Here is a 20,406-nt window from a genome sequence, read left to right on the forward strand (position 1 = left end):
GTGTGTGTGTGTGTGTCTCCAGTGCTGGGATTACAAGAGTACACAATCACATCTTGCTTTATTTTGAATTTATCTTATTTTTATTTATTTGTATATGTGTATATATGCATGCAAGTGCCCAGGAAGGTCAAAAGACAACGTCAAATTCCTTTGGAGCTCGAGGTAGAGTTAGTTTTGAACATTGGGATATTGGAGTTAGGAACCAAATTCAGGCTTATGCAAGAGCAGTAAGTGCTCATGACTACTGAGCCATCACTCTAGACCCCACGTCTGGCTTTTCAAGCGAGTGCTGGGGATCGAACTTGGGTCCTCATGCTTGCGCAGCAAATGCTTTACCAGCTGAGCCGTCTCTCAAACCTGGCTTTTTGGTTTGTTTGTTTTTAAGATTTTTATTTTTTATTCATATGTTGTCTGTCTATGTGAGTATATGCTGTGGGTGTGCAGGTGCTGACAGAGGACAGAAAATGGCATCAGATCCCCTGGAGCCACAGCTGGCCATGAGTCACCCAACACGGGTTCTGGGAATCAAACTTGGTTCCTTTGAAAGCACAGTGAGTGCTCTTAGCTGCTGAGACACTGCTCCAGACTGAAGACTTTATGATTTACAAATCATTGCCTTCTGAATTTTGTTACCACAAATCCATCACTAAGAGACTGGGCACCTTTAATAAATGGTCAAGCTTGCGTCTGACCTAATGACTGAAAGCCAGACTCTAGTCCCGAAGTGACCTGTACACAGATGTTCACTCTCAGCTCCTTTAACTACAGTAGACATCACCCATCGCCACTCCATTTCAGGGCTCTTCTTCGTGAGCTCAGACATAGCCTGAAGTCCTTTTTAACAGAAAACTCCAGGAAGCTGCTGTCATTTGACCCGTGAAACCATATTGTTTTGTTGGCCTATTTGACAGTGACCTAACAAAACCAACTTTCTTAATGTGCAGCCTCAGGAAAAAACACGACATCACTCGGCTCTTGTTTTTCTCAGGAGGGAAAAATAGGATTAACAAGAAATCCAGAAGGTTTGTGGTACACAATGGGGACCTCAGGGGGAGGGGGATGGCATTTTACAAAAAGTCAAGACTCATTAGGATGAGAGAATTCACATTGCATATTTTCTTATTTTCCCAGAAACAAGATCGAAGGTTTCTATAAAGGTTTCTTCTACGGTGCTATGTGATTTAGGATGTTTTCTCTTATGATAGTAAAGATGGCTCATATGCCTTGGTTATTTTGATCATAGGTAATAAAAGTGGCCCACAAACAGTGTCTGAAATGAGATTTTCTTTTAATTTTTGTAAACAGAACTCCCAGGGGCTGGGAGGGTTGCTCATCAGGTAAAAACCCCTTGTCCTACAAGCCTGGTGACCTGGATTCTTTCCTGGAAGCCACATGAAAAGCTGGATGGAGTGACACGGGTCTGTAACCTCAGCACTCCTGTGGAGAGACGGGAGACAGACAAATCACCCAGAAGCCGACCAGTCAGACAGGAAGGCAGAGGCACCGACACACAGCTGCCCTGCTCAACAAGGCTGAAGGAAAGGATCGACTCCTGAAGCTGTTCTCTGACTCCATACTGATACTAACGTGCTCACACTCACATACGTCGCACGCATACATGCACACATATACAAGACAAATAGTACTAAAAATTAAAAAGAACTCCAGGCGACGATAAACCTGGAAGGGATGGTGACTCCAAGGCTGTTAAGAATACACGTCTCTTCTATTGCTCTGCCATTCTTACTGTGCAGTTACTTCTCGAACTAAGGTGATTACTGAAACACATCTGTACCAGGAAGGAAGGAGGACAAGCAGATGTGTTCAGTTATTTGTCTCCTACTTAGCAGTTACAGTAGGCAGAATAATGGCTCCCTGAAGATGTCCATTCTGATCCTCATTCTTTTCCATTCTGGGCTATCTCACATGGTCTCTGGATGGGCCAAATCACAAAGGATAAAATGTTGGGCAGGACCCAAACTTGGTAAGGGTGTGACAATGGGTCAAGGCACAAGAACAGGTATTCTAAGGGTAGGCATTGATTTACACTGCCCTTGATAAGATTTTCACAAGGAAATACGAATATTTTATCAGTGCTTCTAATGTTCTCACTCTAACCTTCTTACAAAAAAATCAATCTTGCTTAAACCCTGTGCATTCATAAGGCAGGAAAGAGAGTTTTGATATTTTACCAAATGTTTTGGAAGCTGTATTGAATTCATAGTCTTCCTTTGGCCTTCCTGAGTACTGGGATTGCAGGTGTGTACCACCCATCAACTATTAAGGTTTCTTTGCCATTGTCCAGTCTGCATTGCCATTTTTATGATTATGCAAAATGAAAGCTGCCTTGTTATTGGCAAGACAAAAAGAAATTCAAAATAGCAGGACCATACCAATGCTTTAGCAATATGAATGTAATGTTACAGTTGTAGACATATCTACAATACAAAGCAATAATCCACATAACTATGTCAGTGCTGTGGGCTGTAGTGAGATTTTTCTGGATACTCATTTGCCTGGAGAACAGCACAGGTGTGGGCCGCTACATAAAGTGAACTACGGTGGCCCACAGATGATGGCCTCAAACCTTCCCTTCCTTGAGACAGGAGCTTGTGCCAGCTAGAAAGCCACTGTACCTCAGGACTCTGGCTCCTCTTTCTGGGCGTTTTTCCTAGCTCTGCCTTCCATTTGCATACTGGCTCTATTTCAGGCTGGCAGGAACTCATGACAGCTGTCCTGGGCATCAGTGCAGACAGGAGATGTCTTTTCTAGAGCCTTCTGAAGACTAAGAAGAACCCCTCCTCAGCACACCTCCTCTTTCCTCTTATTGGCCAGAACTGCCAATAGCATCAAGGATAGGATGCCTTCAAGTCACCCTGTTCATTCCGGGTATAAAGGGTTTAACACAGAATCAGGGGCATCCATGGCAGCCGGGAGAGCAGAGTGTGGGGAGAGCAGAGAGAGCAGAGACATTCTACCGCAACAGACCCCAAGCGGAAGTGCTTAGGTGTACATTTTCTCAAGTTCCAGGAAGTTGCTGGAAACACCTCATTTGCCCATCTATACAGTTACAACCATTCCCAGAGGAAAAATGCTTTTCTATTTCTGTGTCTTGCCTCAGTTCCTCTCGTGATCACCGACCTGGGAAAGGACGAGGACGGTGATCTCCCAAGCATGGTTCCCGGACTTGGACAGGAAGGCCATGATATCAGACTGGCAGGAGGCTTTCTAGAACACCCACCCTGACACAGCCCCAGCCATGAAACAGGCCACTGGGATTGCCTCAGGCTTATTCAGGCTCATCCTTGACCCTGGGGGTAGGATATGACCATTCCCACATGGTCAATACAGGGGGAAATTGACACCCACCAAAATCCTCCCAAATCAGGCCATAACTAGCATGGGAAGTAAAAAAAAATCAAAGCGAAACAAACATCAACATAGGAAAGTTGGTTAGACAACTGGCCGTTCTTCCTACCTGCTGTGCCAGACTGCAATTAAAATTTTCATTGCAAGTAAACATGTTTGTTACCAAAGTAGCTAGCTCTGTGTTTTTAAAAACATGTACTGCGTAACACTCATCTGTTATACTCATGCCTGTTGTTACCCTCAAAGTATAGTCTCCTGGAAGCAATTCAGCTCCAGGCTAAACTGCAAGATTACAGACAGCTGATTGGTGATGCTTAATGTGCTCAGTAAAAAGTTAAAGATCCCCTAGAAAGCACCTCCATTAGCCCCTCCCCCCCTACAGCGGGCCAGACTCAGGGGTCTACAGTGTCTACACAGGTTATACTCACATCCCAGCACACTGTAGAGTTAAGGAACCTGTTTGCACAGCTGGTGTTTACAGGCTCAGCCATCTCCTCTCTCCGCTGCTGGCTGTCATAGTGCACCCATTTAATTCTATTCTAGTTTCTTAGAGACTGCAGGGCCAGTTTCCCCTTGGGAAAAAGAAAGCTGGTTGTGAATCAGTTTGGAAGAAAGAATCGGCTGTTAGGACTCTGATTTCTGATTTACTCTGCAGAGTAAATCCTTTCCACAAGAGAGGCCCCAGGGCAAGGTTCTGAGGGAGGTTATCAGGACAACTCTGAGTGTGAGGTGCTAAGCTTCTGTTCTGAAGAGGCCCACAGCTCAGCATGTCCTCCCACATGCCTGCTCAAATATGCCAGTGGCATATATATTTATAACTCTGCGGTTAAAAAAAGTGAGCATTATTAGCAGAGATAACTGTCATAATCCAGTCAGTTGTACTCTATAGAGCACCTAGGAATGACAGGCATGAGATTATATATGAGACTGGGCCTGGGAAGATAGCTCAGTCGGTAAGGTGCCTGCCTCATCAAGCATGAGGACCTGGGTTCGAGCCCGGCACCCATGTGTGAAAGCCATACCAGCAAGCCTAGCTGCTTAGGAGGCAGGCAGGAGAGTTTCTGGTATGAACTGGTAAGCTCTGGGTTCCGTGACACACATATTTCAAAAAACAAAGTCAGGTGTTAGGGTGTTGAGGAAGACATTTGATGTCGACCTCTGGACTCCTTACCCACGTGCACGCAAGTGCACACAGGTTCATGAGCACCGACACATACACGTGTACACCCCCCCACACACACACGTGATCACAGGGGATCGGAGGGGACTTGAGACACTAGTTAGGGACAGTCAATGGAGACGGAAGGACTAGAGTTGCTTGTACACACAGAGGAGTTGAGGGTGTGTTCCAGGGCGGCTAGAGGGAGTCTTCTAGGGGATGGTTAGGTCTAAAGGCAGGATTCTCACGGTGCATCTTTGTACACACACATCCTAGTAGCTGCCCTCAGTAAACGTCAGAGCCAAGGAGTAAACAAAGTGCTGACTTTGGCAATCAACAGCTCATGAGTCGGCCTTAAGTGTGCTCATCTTTCTCTACGTTCCTAACGTTTACTCTGCAGCTGTGCGCTCCAGACGAGCCACACATGAAATCACTCTAACCTGTGAGGCTCCAAGTCAGAGGTTCTCAACTTCGGCTCTACTAAATAATCGCTTGGGGGATTATGGGAAATCTCAAGGCTCAGTTAAAACCAGAGTCTCTGAAGCGGAGACCTGGGCATCGGAATGCCACAGTTGCTATCCATTACTCTAAGCTAGCATGGAAATGGCTCTGCCTGGGGGAATTGCGAGGCTAAGGAGAAATCTCTCAGCACAAACAAATGCCGGGTCCACTGTCACTGAGGTCCAGAGTAGAGAGAAGTCTGAAAGGAAGGATTCAGATGAGGTTGAGGAAGGTGTTTTTCCGTGAGTACCGGAGGGTGTGTCACATGCCTTGGGAATATATAACACTTCAGCCCACAAAATGCTGCCACCGTGAAAAGAGAAGAGTTATTGAATAGCCCAGGTTTGCCCTGACTAGTGACCCTTTCCCAGCCTTCTGGCTGCAGGGACACCTGAGCCCCAGGGCTCTCTTGTACTCCCAGCCTGACTCCACAGCCGAGTTGTCTCTGGTGACCTTGTTCCATTCTTGGCAGGGGTGGGGGATAGGGTGGGGGTTGATAAGTGTTGTTTTTGGTTTTTAGCTGCCTTTGGTGTTGGAGCTGAAACAGGGAAGGAGAGCTGTGACTCAGGGGAAATTCTAAGACTCTACAAGCTGCAGCAAGTGTGTATCAGTGGGAGGTGAGAAGGCAGACAGGGCTGAAAACGGAGCCAGGAACCTGCCTAGTGGATAATCAAAATTTGGCTATAAATAACAAACGGAAGGACAAGCCAGTTTAGCGAGGTTATTTTCTAAAGTGGTGTACAGGCAAAAGGAGTGCTTTCCTGGAACAAATGCTCAAACCCTTCCAAAACTCAGGAACACCTTCTTGGCAGCAGCATCTCTGCAGAAATACCTTTTCCAGGTAACCGAAAGCTATCCTTGTAGATTCCCAAACACAGCATTTTAGCTTACTTCTGGGAATCCTCCTAAAATGAGTTATATTCTCCCTAGAGACGCTGGACAGAATGCAATGCCACTCATTGGCTCTTAGTTAGCTTTAGTTCAGTAGCAGAACCTGGATTTCCCTCCTCACACGCTGTCAGCCCGTGTCCCCTGCCCAAAGCGGAAGACCTAGTTTAGGAGTCCTCAGAGTGTCTTGTTTTGCTTGGGTACAAATGAGTCTGCACAGGTTTGTGAAACCTGTATCCCTTTGAGTCCTTTTACAATCTCAAATATGGGATAGATATAATTACTGCAAGTCTAGAAAATAGCTGTAGTGCATTTTTTGTTTGTTTGTTTGGTTTTTCAAGACAGGCATTTCTCGTTATAGCTTGGGAGCCTCTCTTGGCACTCTGTAGACCAGGCTGGTCTCAAACTCACAGAGATCCACCTGCTTCTGCCTCCCGAGTGCTGGGATTAAAGGTGTGCACCACCAACGCCTGGCTTATTACTATTTTTTAAATGTTCTTAAATTGCACTTTAATTTTTAAACATTTTCAAAAGGATCCTAAAATCTTTCATATTCTGTGACTCCAAAATACACTCAGGAGAAACAGCTCATGAAACTAATCTACCTGAACCTCATTTCTCAAAACATTTTATGTACACTCCTCCCTGGCTTCGGTATCCTACATATACTACATTGACATACCCAGAACGGCACAATGGAAGCTAAACATGGTGGTGGTAAAACATTGATGTAGCCGCTGGCTTTCTGAGGGTTTCACCATTCATTGTGAACACAGAAATAAGACCTGAATGTTGTGGCAAATTTTGCACAAAACCCTATGTACCTGGTTTAGTAGTGAACACTGGACTCCTCCCCAGGCTTAATGGTTCAGAATTGTGGATGAAACCGAGCCCTATGATGGGTCAGATGTCTACCTTGGTTTATTACTAAGTCAGTGAAGGGAGCAGGCTTTCTGTCAAAAGCTGTGACCAGGACAGAGGAAGTGAAGGGACCAGCCCTCTGTTCTAGCAGCCATGACAGGCTAACATGCACTCTCCTGATCTTGCCCCTCCTGTTCTACTCACTAGATCAGATGCCCTCCTCGTGGCAAGGAACCAATCAGAAGTTAGCTGGCTCTGGGTGTGCTTTACTGACAAGGACACAACAGTGCATAGCAACTGCCCTGGGAGGGCCTATGGGCCATAACAACCAGTTGACCAATCAACACAGGGCGGGTCACCCAAGCCTGGAAGTGCACCAATCCTGAGACTGTTGCGTACCCCTAGACACTCCCCTTACTTTATCCAATATATTCCCGCCTCATGGTTGCCCCGGGTCTTTCTCCAGCCATCCACCGTGGTGAATGGATGAAGGGCCCAAGCTAATGGGGTTAGCTCATTAAACAACTACAATGAAAGACTCTTGCTTTTGCATTGAAATGGGCCTCTTGGTGATTTGGAGGGTTTTAGATTTTGGGCGCAACATTAGCTGTGGGATAACCCCTATCGGCAGAGACGGAACTCTGTGTGTGTGTGTGTGTGTGTGTGCGCGCGCGCGTGCGCGTGTGCATGTACATACATACCTATGCGTGTCAAAGTGCCAGGTCAGCAACAGGTGCCTGTCCTTGATTGCACGTCACCTTTACATTTCAGACAGAATCTGTCACTAATTGAAGCCAAGCTCTTTGGTTCAGTTAGGATGGCTGGTCAATAAGTATACTAGCTTGCTCATGTTGCCATGATAAACACCACGACCAAAACTAACTTAGTGGGGAAAGTGTTTATTTCATCTTGAATGTTACAGTCCATCATTGAGGGAAGCCAGAGAAGGAAACCCAGCAGGGCAGGGGACTCCAATAGAAATCAGAGAGGAATATTACCTATTGATTTGCAACCCCTGGCTGGCTTGTTCAACTATCTGTCTTTCTTTTCTCTTTAAAAAAAATTAAAATTATGTCTATGTGTGTTTGTGGGTGGGGATGGGGGTGCAAGTGAAAGCAGATGTTTGCAGAGGCCAACAGAGCTTGGGGTCTCCTGGAGCTGGGTCTCCTGATGCGGGCACTGGGACCTTATCTATCTGTCCAGCACACAGCTCATTTTCTCATACAGTCCAGGCCTGTTTTGCCTAAGAGGAGAGCCCACAGCATCCATAGCAGGCTGGGCCTCCCTACATCAATTAGCGATTAAGAAGACACCCTCAGATGTTGTCACAGACAATCTGGTAGAGGCAGTTCTTTCACCGAGGGTCTTCCTTTTTCCAGAGAGCTGTAGTTTTGTGTCAACATGACAGCTGAAGCTGATGATGACTGTGAGTGTCAGAGACCCTCCTGCTTCTGTCCCTTCAAGTGTTGGGCTTACAGGGACACGTTGGGAGCCTAAATTCAGGTCCTTGTGATTGCTTAGCAGGTATTTTAACCCACTGGGCATTTTCAGTGGCACATGGGAGATAGTTGTGCGTGACTGAAGTCCCAGAAGACAAATTCCAAGCCAGCCGAGGCTACACAGTGAGTTCCAGACCAGCCTTGACTATATAATAAGATATTGTCTCAAAAACAAAATTTTTAAAAATCTCTAAAATAAAAATAACAAAATAACATACATTAAATAAAAGTAATATAGACAAATTAGTTAAAAATCAAATAGAAAATTAGAATTATGTAGGAAGAGCAGTTTGTAGACCTCTTCAATTCTGCTTAAAGCGCTGAATGATTTTAAAGGGAGAGGAACCAAGACTTTAGTTTCTCTGTAGTTGAGCAGCTACATAGTCTAGGAGCTGAGTTTTCTTATCTTTAAACTGGAAGGGCCCAGATTTGTGCGTTTATCATAGGCAACTATTTAAATTTAAGATAAGTTTAAATACATAGGATTAAAAATTCTCAAATATATTTCAGATACTACATACTAAGTGGCTTCTGTGTCGGACGGTATAAAAACATACATTGTCACAGGAAGTTCTTTTGGTCTGTCCGCACTGAAGGCCCCGAAGAGAACATTTGTTCCGCCTTTAGTGCGCCTGCCTATAGAAGATTTAATAGCACTGCAAAGCATCTCGGCTGTCAGTTCTCCCAGGTAGCCATCCCTACGTTTCCTGAGAACTGCTCCCTGTTACACAGGGCTAGTGCAGGCAGCCGTGTCCCTCTAGATTTGAGCTGTTTGGAAGGAGGTGGTCACCTGACCCAAGCATCTCAGTCAGAGATTCTTGTGTGGGAATTGGGTACTGAAACTGGAATGCAAGCCCCTTCCTACACAGCCCAAGCCCGCCTGCCTAGCTGCCCACAGTGGGCTGGGCCCTCCGCCATCAAGGAGACCCATGTGATGGGGATGCATGAACACGGGGGCCAAGGGCGGCTATCTGGTACCAAGCCTGCTGGAGATGGAGGGAAAGCCAAACCGTGGAGGCAAAACAGAAAAAGCCGCAATCACACGCCAGGCAGAGTCCCGGCAAGCGGCCTCGTGGCTCCTGCTTCCTGAAGCCGAACTACATTCCTGTCCTTGGCTTTTTGGGGGGTCTCTCTTTTACGTTTAGATAAAAATTCTTTGTCTTTCCAAGTAGACTCAGTTTGGTCTCTGTTACTTAACACACATGAGCTCTGTCCAAATCGGTAATAACTTTCTAGAGTTGACGAAAGACTCTGAAGCTCTACCCAGACTCAGCAAAAAAAATTCAGCGATTGATTGACGAAGTCTGTCCTGGGTGCAGGATTGGAAACTGAGGCATCTGTGCTGAATATTTCGTATTTCTGATAAGTGACCTCTGAAATGACGACCTCTCTCACAAATTCCCTTTGTTTCTCTGATTAATTATTAGTTGTTGGGTTTTTTTTTCTTTCTTTCTGATAATGCTGGATAAGGAACATGTTAGTTATTCCCTAATGTTTCCTACTGTTACCACTGGTGAAATAAAATATAGTAACACTTTAAGACCTCAGGAAAGAGAATAAATTGGAGCTACTAAGAACAAACCCTTTAAATTTCATATAAAATGTGAGCCTTCACATAAAACCCAAAAGCTTTCAGCAAAGTGTGGCTTTTAGTAATGCCAGCCAAGCTCCCCAAAACTAGTATCCTACATGTTTTTAAAAAAAGTTATCACAGGGCCAAATATACATTTAAATAGTGTCAAATGTCTTAAGGCATTTGAGTATAATTAATCTAAAATAATCTTTATTTTTCTTTTTGTTTTGTTTTATTTTTTTTAAGACAGCATTTATCTGTATAGCCCTAGCTGTCCTGGAACTCACCCTGTAGACCAGGCTGGCCTTGAACTTGAAGATTCTTCTGCCTCTGCCTCTGCCTCTGCCTCCTGAGTGCTGAAATTAAAGTTGCGTGCCAGCAGGTAACTCAGTAATAGGGTTCTTGCCTACCATTCACAAGGCCATGGGGTCCATACCCATCACTAAAGAAAGAAACATTTTTAAAAAGGAGACAAAAGAAAGAAATTGAAAGATCTTCTTTTGAAATAGTGTGCTATGTGCAGCTGAGTGAACTTTATCCTTTTCTCATATGATAGTCATGACTAATTGCATACAAGCTGAGGTAGGATATCAATTTCATAACAGTCATAAGTGTGGGCCCAGAGGCAACAGCTGTGAGAATGCTGAGGTTAAGGTGATAATTAGCTAGGCAGAGGCGGGGTAGAGCCAGGGGTCAGGGCATAGGTGAAGATGGGTTGTCACCATGCATGCAGACTTGGCAGATCAAAAGACCAAGGCAGTTGATCAAATCCAGGGTAGGGCTGGGCAGGAGATCTGCCATGAATTTGAGACCAATCTGGGTTATTCACTGGGTTCTAGGCCAGCCTGGGCTCTAACACCCACCCCGACTGGCATGGATATAAGAAAGACCTTGCCTATTTTAAGACCATCCTGCTGCTCAATGCTGGACTGTGGCAATGAGGTGGGCTGAGAATGGGCTTCTGAGCTGTATAAATTCAGGTAAACATGCTGTTTCATTCATTTAAATTTCCTGAAGTTTGTTACACTACAATAGAAAACTACTATGCTCATTTTGATGATAGTCTTCCCATAGCCATGGAAGATTGTATTTCAACAAAGGCACAAATAGATAACCAATATAGAAAACAAGACAAAACAACAGAATTTCTCCACTTAGGACTGAACAGAGGGTGGATCTTCTATCTACTGAATTTCTAATGCCCAAGAGGGAGCTCGTAAAGCCACTGGATAAACCAGACAAAGATGATGATCACAAGCACACTGACCCACATGATCACAAGCACACTGATCCAGATGATCACAAGCACACTGACCCACATGATCACAAGCACACCGATCCACATGATCACAAGCACACCGATCCACATGATCACAAGCACACCGATCCACATGATCACAAGCACACCGATCCACATGATCACAAGCACACTGATCCAGATGCACCCTGGAGGCTGCAGGAAAGACACAGGAGACCTCCCATGGCAGAGGACTGAGGACACTGTGGGCATATTGCTCAAAATTTCACTTCTGTCACTGTTTCTGGTCACTCTCTTAGCTCTTGAAACTTCTCTACTTGCATTGAAAAGTTCCATGTATCTAGGATTTTATGTCTCTTATTGTGGGAAAGTACAAATACCAGTAGCCCCTACTTGAGTAGGACCGATCTCCAGTGTGTAATTTGTATTCTAGACTTTTCTAGCTAGATAAGGTTCCAGCTACCCTGCCCTTGGTAGAACGGCCTGACCACACACCATACTTGTTCCCAGTCTATTCTGATCCCTTCACTTCCCACCTGCCCCCCCATTGCTTGGAACAGTAATTCTTATTCCAGTGTCTGCTTCAGGGAATCCAACCCGAGACACAAGGGCAGCTGAGGCTGCTCACCAGCTCTAGGAGTTTCTGTGTTTTCGAGTCTCTTCTTGGTCATATTTCATTCTGGGTTCCTGTGACCTTCATGGCCCCCATGATGCTCACATTCATCCTTTGCAAAGGAGAAGGTAATTGGTCTTATGCCACCATGCTCCATGGAAGAGCTCGGATAAGCAGGGTTTTACCCCAGGCTACCCCAAGAGGCAGTTGGTCTCTGTGTTGTGGGATGCACTTCCACAAGATTACACTGAAGCTCAGCTATTGGCCTTTGTTCTTTGTGGTGCCTGCACCATGAGCAAGTCTAATGTGTTGGGCGAAAGCCTGGAGATTTGAATGAAAGACAAGACGTCCGGCTGTTTGTGCTAAGAGTGTGTGTGTGTGTGTGTGTGTGTGTGTGTGTGTGTGTGTGTGTGTGTTTATTGCAAGGAGGGAGCAGCCTTATATACAGACTTACAGCACAGTGTTTTCATAATCAAAGGTTGATACTAGTGGAGCAAGGCCGGGACTTTATGTCAGATTAGAAAACAGGATGTGCCTGTGTTATTGGCTGACAAGCAACTCACAGAGACCCTGTGGGGGCTGGGGCCCAACAGTTGTTATCTAGACATTGGGATGTGGTCCTTTCAGTCCTTGGCTGGAGAAAGAAAGGAAAAAATGGGACCATTGCTTAGACAAGAGTGATGGGTAAGACAGTTACTTACTGGCTATCTGGAATCATCTCTAGGATACGCAACTTTTATTTCCCAAGAAATATGGCAATAGTGATTCACTAGGGTGGTTTGCCAAAGCAGAGTAGTGTCAGGGTAAGAACACAGGGTAGGAGGTCTCAGCCTTGTTCTTTTAGTGGAAGTATATAGAATTAGCCAAAGACACAGAGTTAATATCAACTCTTGCCTTACAATAAATGGTTGCTTTATATGCTATCTCAGCAAGGGTTTCTGTTGTTGTGATGAAACACCAAATAAGTTGAGGAGGAAAGGGTTTATTTGGCTTACACTTCCTTATCACTGTTCATCATTGAAGGAAGTCAGGACAGGAACTCAAACAGGACAAGATCCTGGGGACAGAAGCTGATGCAGAAGCCATGGAGAGCTGCTACTTACTGGCTTGCTCCTTAGGGCTTGTTCAGCCTGCTTTCTTGTAGAACCCAGGACCAACCAGTCCAGGGATGGCACCACCCATAATAAGCTGCCCCCATCACCAATCAATTAAGAAAATGCCTTACAGCTGGATCTTATGGAGGAATTTTCTCAGTTAAGGTCCCCTCCTTTCAGATAGCTCTGGCTTGTGTCAAGTCGACATAAGACTAGCCAGCACATATGCTGAGATGGTTACTGTATCAGATGCTAGCAGTGGTTCTCAACCTATGGGTCATGACCCCTTTGGGGGGGCACATGTCAGATATCCTGCATATCAGATATTCACATTATGATTCATATAGCAACAGAATTACAGTTATGAAGCAGCAATGAAATGATTTTATGGTTAGGGGTCACCACAACGTGAGGAACTATATTAAAGGGTTTCGGCATTAGGAAGGTTGAGAACCACTGTGTTAAGACAAAGCTTATCAAAGATGATGTAAACTTAAGAGCTTGAGCTAGCAGGCCAAAATATATATTGTCAAGATGTACACAGAAACGACAGATCAAGAAACCAAGGCAATTGATCAAAACCGGGGTATAGCTGGGTAGGTGATTGCCATGAGTTTGAGTTCAGCCTGGGCTTGACTTTGTACTTAGAGCAGCTAGGAGAAAGTGTACTTGCTAGTGATTTGGGCAGGACACCAGTCACCTACAGTGACCTATATAACGGGAAAAGGTCAGGACCAGAACCATTTTAACACTGACTGGCCTAAGGCCTCCTAGTAGAATCCCAGCAGACAGGGCTGGACCTTGAAGGGCTACAAGGATTCCCTTACAAAGAAACTTAAGATCTAGATCCTAAACAAGCCAGGACTTCCTCTTGACCCTTTCTTGGGTGTGTTACATCTCAGCCTCTGTGGCATGCCTTTTGTGAATGACTAAGGGAAAGCAGAGAGACTCTCCAGTAGGAACTACCTGTGCCAAGACAGACGCTTCATGTTCATCGTTTGCTCTTCTAAGGAGTGTTTAGTTGGGTGCCTGGGCTGGGCTACTGCCTTCTGTGGCTGTCAAGGCAAATTCCAAGGTCATTTTGTGCAGAGGTGGCATGACTAAAATAAGCGATGCTGTAGGCTCTTCTTAAGTGTCCCCAGAAAAGGACAGGCCAAGAGAGGTGGAGTTTGGGAGGGTAAAAAAGTAAGCAACAGGCCGCAGCCAACTTGCCAGGGAAAGAACTGAGGTCAGAGCTCCAGGCTCTGGCCAAGAGGCAGAATTTGAGAAAGTAAGTTAAGGTCAGTGTCGAGGAGCCCAGGCCAGGGAGAAGGGCACAGGCAGAAAGGCATGGGCAGTGCCAGGTTCCAGATAATGCACTCAGCACTCAGTTTGCCAGGCTGTTGAATCCTTTTTTTTTTTTTTTTTTGGTTTTTACGAGACAGGGTTTCTCTGTATTGTTTTGGAGGCTATCGGTCCAGCCCGGCCTCAAACTCGTAGAGATCCGCCTGCCTCTGCCTCCCGAGTGCTGGGATTAAAGGCGTGCGCCACCACCGCCCAGCTGTTGAATCCTTTTAACACTTACAGAAGCCTTGTAAGAGAGACACAAGGCCCATAAAGAGGAGGCTCAGGTTTTCCTAAGGATACAAATCATCAGGACTTACAATCCAGTGAGAGCTCTGCTTTAACAAATCATCAGGACTTACAATCAATGAGAGTTCTGATCTAACAAGTCTGCAGGTGCATTCAAGAATGTACAGTTCTAAAATTCTTTAGGTGGTCATGCTGACAGCTGCTGGCCCGTAGACCATGGTGGGAACAGCAGGAGGTTAAAACCATGACCATAGGGCAGGGATATGACTCAGTAGCTAAAGTGCTTGCTGCAGAGGCCTGAAGGCCAGAGTCTGGATCCCCAGAACACACCGAACATTGGGTGGGTGCAATGACCTGTGTGTATTCCAGCCTTGGAAATTAGAGACAGGGAATCCCTAGCAAACTGGTTAGCAAGAATTAGCCATACATTGGGCTCTGGTTTTGATTGAGAGACCCTGTGTCAGTGAATAAAGTCGAAGAACGATAGAGGAGAATTTCCTAAAATCACTATCAGGCCTCCATGTATATGCATACATGTGTACAAATATATCCATACATGTGTGTCCACATACATGCAAATATGTACACATGCATGCATACAAATGGAAACAAAAAAAAAGAAAGGAAAACCTGACGACTAACTTACTAACATAATTTTATTGTGCAGTAAAAGAGAGAGAGGGAAGGACGGAGAGAGAACGGTAGCCTCTTAGCCTAGGCTCTAGTTTCCTAAAGTCATGGTCATGGATGGTGGCTGTTTGCTTTCTTGGTAGGGGCAGCTGTTGGCAGCTGTAGAAGGAAGGAGTGCTGTTGCCAAGACGGCATGACTCCTCTGGAAGCCCTGACAGATACAGTCACACCAGGGCCTTCTCTACCAATTTACTGTGGCGACTTTTTGTTGTGGTGAAACACTCCGGCAACACAACTCAAGGAGCAAAGATTTATCTGTGGTAAGGAGGAGCATCACCGCCCAGAGGGCATGACGGAGCACAGCTGCTTAGCTTGTAGCAGCCAGAGAGCGGCTGGAGAGGACGAGACTAAGGCCAGACACATCCAGACGACAACATCAGTGGCCTACATCCTTCAACTGGGCCCCACCTCTGAACTTTTCTACTACTTCACAACGATGCCCTCGAATTGTGGACACACCGGTGGGTTAATCTATTGGTAAGTCTCAATCCAATCACTTCCCCAAAGCCCTGCCTCTGGTTGTACTATACTGGCAGCCAAGCTTTCAACAAGTTGGCCTTTCGGGGATGCTTCACATTCAAACCACCTTAAGTGGGCTCTGGGCGTTTTACAGGGGTAACTACATTTGATGCCGTGCATTTGGTCCCGTGTATTTTATAGTTTATATATAAAATAGTTTATATCATAGTTTAATGATCAATTAACTGAGATAATATTTATTGTTATTAAAATTACTTTACAGTATTTAGTTTTAATAAATCAAAATTTATTTATTTATTTATTTCTGTTTTTTTTTTTCGAAGCGCAGGGTTCAAGACGGGGTTTCTCTGTGTAGTCCCGGCTGGCCTGGAACTCACTCTGTAGACCATGCTGGCCTCGAACTCAAGAGATCCACCTGCTTCTGCCCCTCTCCCATACCATGTACTGGGTTTAAGGGTATGCACTACCACTGCCTGATCAAATCTACTTCTTTTTTTAAAAAGTAATTTATTTATACCTGTGATATTTTGCCTGCAGGTGTATCTATATTAAGGCATCGGATCCCTGGAAGAGGAGTTACAGACAGCTGTGGGCTGCCATGTGGGTGCTGGGAACTGAACCTGGGACCTCTGGAAGAGCATCCGGTGCTCTTAACCGCTGAGCCATCTCTCCAGCCCCCAAATCTATTTCTTAATAGAGCTTTTAGCCTCCCCCTCCTCTTCCCTGTTCCTCTTTTGTTTTTTTGGTTCTTACGAGACAGAGTTTCTCTGTATTGTTTTGGAGGCTGTCGGCCCAGCCCAGCCTGGAGCTCACAGAGATCCGCCTGCCTCCTGAGTGCTGGGATTAAAGGCATGTGCCACCACCGCCCGGCCTCCCTGTTCCTCTTAAATGGTCTGTTTTTTTTTTTTTTTAAGAGAATGTCTCATGGTCTTTTTATTAAATTTCTTCCTCTGTGTGTGTAGTTATGAGTTTGATGCTAAAGTGTGCTGAACTCTTGTTTAGATTCCCTTGCTTATCTTTGATTTGATAAGTATTACTATGTATTTTTAAAAGACCTTTCATTCATAAGATGTTTTAGTATCTAGAATACTTTCACTGATGTTTCTTTCATTTTTACTTCCACATAATCCAGTGACTCTAGGTCAGTGTCATCAACTCACTTAATAGAGGAGGACAGCGTATGAAGACACATGAAGCTGAGTAAGTTGCCCAAGGCTGCTCGGTTTCATCAGTGGCAGAGATAACCTGTTTATCATGCCATTAAGTTCCTGTCCCAACTCTATTATTCCATTGCACAAATGAAAACATTGAGTCCGAGAGGAATTAACCTACTTACTTGAAGCCACGGGGGCAACATGGACCTTGAACCATGATCCTTTGGGCGCACACTGATTCTAACACTGTAATGGCGTCCACACTGGAAAGAGCATGTTTGTAACATGTATTCTTTCCCACCGGCTGCCTGGGTCCCCCTGCTGTCTCAGCCCCCAAATAACACACGAGACCCTATATGAATTATGAAGCTGTAGGCCGTTTGCTATGGTTTCTTAATGGCTAGCTCTGACTTAATTATTAACCCATAATTACTAATATATTTTTATAAGCACTTATCTTTCTGAGGACACCCTCCTGATGTGTCCTCTCCTCCCAGGATCACATGGCAACTCTCTTGACTACATTCCCAGAATCCTCCTCAACTCCTAGTCACACCTATCTTGCTTCCCTAGTGGCCAACAGTGCTTCATTTATCAACCAATAGGACATGTGCACAGCAGGACTTCCCCCATATCTCCTCTTTTCTGTCTAAATAAAAAGAGGTTTTAGCTTTAACATAGTAAAATATATAACAAGGCAGTTATTAAGCAAGAACTGTAAATGCAATATTTAGTCCATTAATGTAGGAAGCAAGCCACAGAACCTAGTGCAGGAGCACACTGGCTGTCTTCCAATGCCAGCAAAACCAGGGGTGACCTCTTTCCAAGACATCTCAGTCCCATGTGCCAGCCAAAATCTCCAATCCTATCTGTAAAGTTCATTCCCAAGGGTTTTCTGACCAAAATTTCCTTATTTCCCACAGGTTTCCAGGCAGTGAAGAACATGAAAGGTGACACAGCTGTCACCAGATGAAAACAAAAATCAGAATCCTCTCAGGCCTACTGTCTAACCAAGTAAGGATTTTTTTTTTACTAGAAAAGTGCATGGTGAAATATATATTTAAAAGGAAGCAAATGCTGGCTGATGGTGGGAATGCAACTAACAGGAACTATATTGAATCAGGTTGGGTGTCTCCTGTTCATGTTCTCTTTTCTTCTTTTTTCTTTTTCCATTTTAGTTTAACCATGGATCAATTTGCTGTGGTGAAACTCAATAATTGACTTGGTGAATCTGTATCAGCCATCTGCTATGGCTCTGCCAGGGAGACATTGTTATGATCTAACATCTCACCAAATCCACAGCTCTTCATTTTCATTTTTTATTTATGTATGTGTGTTTGTCTGTGTATGAGCATGTGCGTGTGAGTGTAGGTGTCTGTGGAGGCCAAGGGCATTGGAACCCCTGGAACTGGAGTTACAGGCAGTTGTGAGCTGCCCAGAATGGGTTCTGGAAACAAACCTTTGGTTGTTCTGCAAGAGCAGTATTCATTTTTAACTGCGGAGCTAGTCTCCAGCCTCAAATCCACAGTTTTTTTAAAAAAATATTTTATTTATTTATTGTGTATACAGTCTTCTTCCTGCATGCCAGCGGAGGGCACCAGATCTCATTCAAGGTAGTTGTGAGCCACCATGTGGTTGCTGGGAATTGAACTCAGGACCACTAGAAGAATAGTCAGTGCTCTTAACCTCTGAGCCATCTCTCCAGCCCCAAATTCACAGTTTTTAAGAAAACAGAATCAAACCATTTAGTGTTTGGCTAAATGTTTAAGAAGTTTCTTTTTTTAAAAAACACACTTTTTAAAAATGTGTCTGAGTGTTTTGCCTGTATGTGTGCACACTACCAGCAAGCAGCACCTGAAGCCAGAAGAGGGCATTGGCTTTTAAGGAATGGGAACTGGGATCCGGAACAGTTTTTTTTATTTATTATTTATTTATTTATTTGGTTTTTATGAGACAGGGTTTCTCTGTATTGTTTTGGAGGCTATCGGTCCAGCCCGGCCTCGAACTCACAGAGATCCGCCTGCCTCTTCCTCCCGAGTGCTGGGATTAAAGGTGTGCGCCACCACTGCCTGGCGGGATCGGGAACAGTTGTGAGTCCTCATGTTAGTGCCAGGTCATCTGCAAGAGCAGCCAGTGTTCTTAACCACTCACGGATCCAGCTCCCCAGCTCCAGTGTTTAAGATGTGTTTAAATTAGTTTAAGAAATGCCCCAGTTAGGCATGGTGACACATGCCTAAGTACTCAGGGGATGGAAACAGGAAGATCACAAGATTGAGGCTAACCTGGGCTACATAGTGAGATCTTGTTTCAAAAGAAGTAACTGAAAATTTAAGATTCTATTTCCCTCATTGGGAAAATCAGGAAACAAAATTCCTGAATAACAAGGAGGCTGCAAAGAATGAGCAGAAAGTGTCATATGGTACTCAACAAATATTTGTTAGCCATTATTATTATCTATGATTTCACTTTTGAGAAATCTGGCAGGATTTAAAACGTACCCCATGTTTCCATTGCTTTGAGGAACTGGATCCCAGTTTCCACCAATTTAGTTGTAAGTCTGCTCATATATATGAGGCTTGTTTATGTGAATTAGAGTTGTAGATGTAACTATAGGATATTTTCATGAAGCCATGACTGAGATTCAAAAAACGCAGAGGATCTAGAACATGCTTGACACCGCCATGAGGATGTTTCATGAAATCAAGACTGTGTCCACACGGCCTGAATTATGCTTTCCCCAAAGCCACGTGTCACGGCTCATCTCCAGCGTGGCTATTTGGCAGTAGAGCCTTTAAGGCGGTAATGAAGGCTAAAAGTATATTTCAGTTTAGTTATATATTTACTGACATATTTTTTTGAGACAGTAGCCCAAGCTAGCCTTTAACCCCTGATACTCTTGCCTCATTTTCCTGATTGTTAGGATTCTGAACGTTTACCAGAACACTCAACCAGATTACTGTTTTTCAGCAAGGGACACCAGGAAAAAGGCTACTCTAGATCTCTTGTGAGTCTACAGAAGAAAATCCTGTGACAGCACACTGAGAAGGTGACTGTCTGTCATTCAGGCAGGGAGGCCTTCCCAGGCACCAGCTCTACTTAAATCTTTATCTTAACTTAAAGCTGAGAGGGGAAGAGAGGAAAAAATAAACGTGTACTGTTAAGGCTACTCAGAATGCGTATTTTGTCACAGCAGCTTGGAATTTTTATTATTTCTTCTAGGTGTAACAAATTTATTGTCACAGTTTTGTAGAATGATTCATTATTGAGATTTTTACAGCTAACATGATGTGTGATCTGGGATTAGCTTAAAATAACATGGTACGTGTCAGTGAGGGGGAGGGGAAGGAGTACATGAAATGAGATTGCCTAGGAGTTAATTAGTGTTGAAGCTGGTGTTGGGTTTATGTGGCTTGTTTAAGGCTATATTCCCTCTACTTTTGTGTGTGTGTTTGAAATTATCCACAATAGATTAAAACTAGTGCTTTTCTGAAAACTAGAAAAATCATCAGCTTTTAGTGTCAACGGTAAGGAGAAATCCAGTTTATTTATAATGTGCTGATGGTGACAGGATTTTGTGAGCTGTAAAGATCTAGACAGTGGTGGATGGACAGAGCCTCCATGCACATACATGCAAGCTGAGGCCTTGCTATTAAAACAGCCAACCCAGCAGGCTTCGTTGGTACCTACACATGCAT

This window comes from Mesocricetus auratus, unplaced genomic scaffold, assembly GCF_017639785.1.
Source record: "Mesocricetus auratus isolate SY011 unplaced genomic scaffold, BCM_Maur_2.0 Super-Scaffold_100006, whole genome shotgun sequence".
In the NCBI taxonomy this organism is placed as follows: Eukaryota; Metazoa; Chordata; class Mammalia; order Rodentia; family Cricetidae; genus Mesocricetus; species Mesocricetus auratus.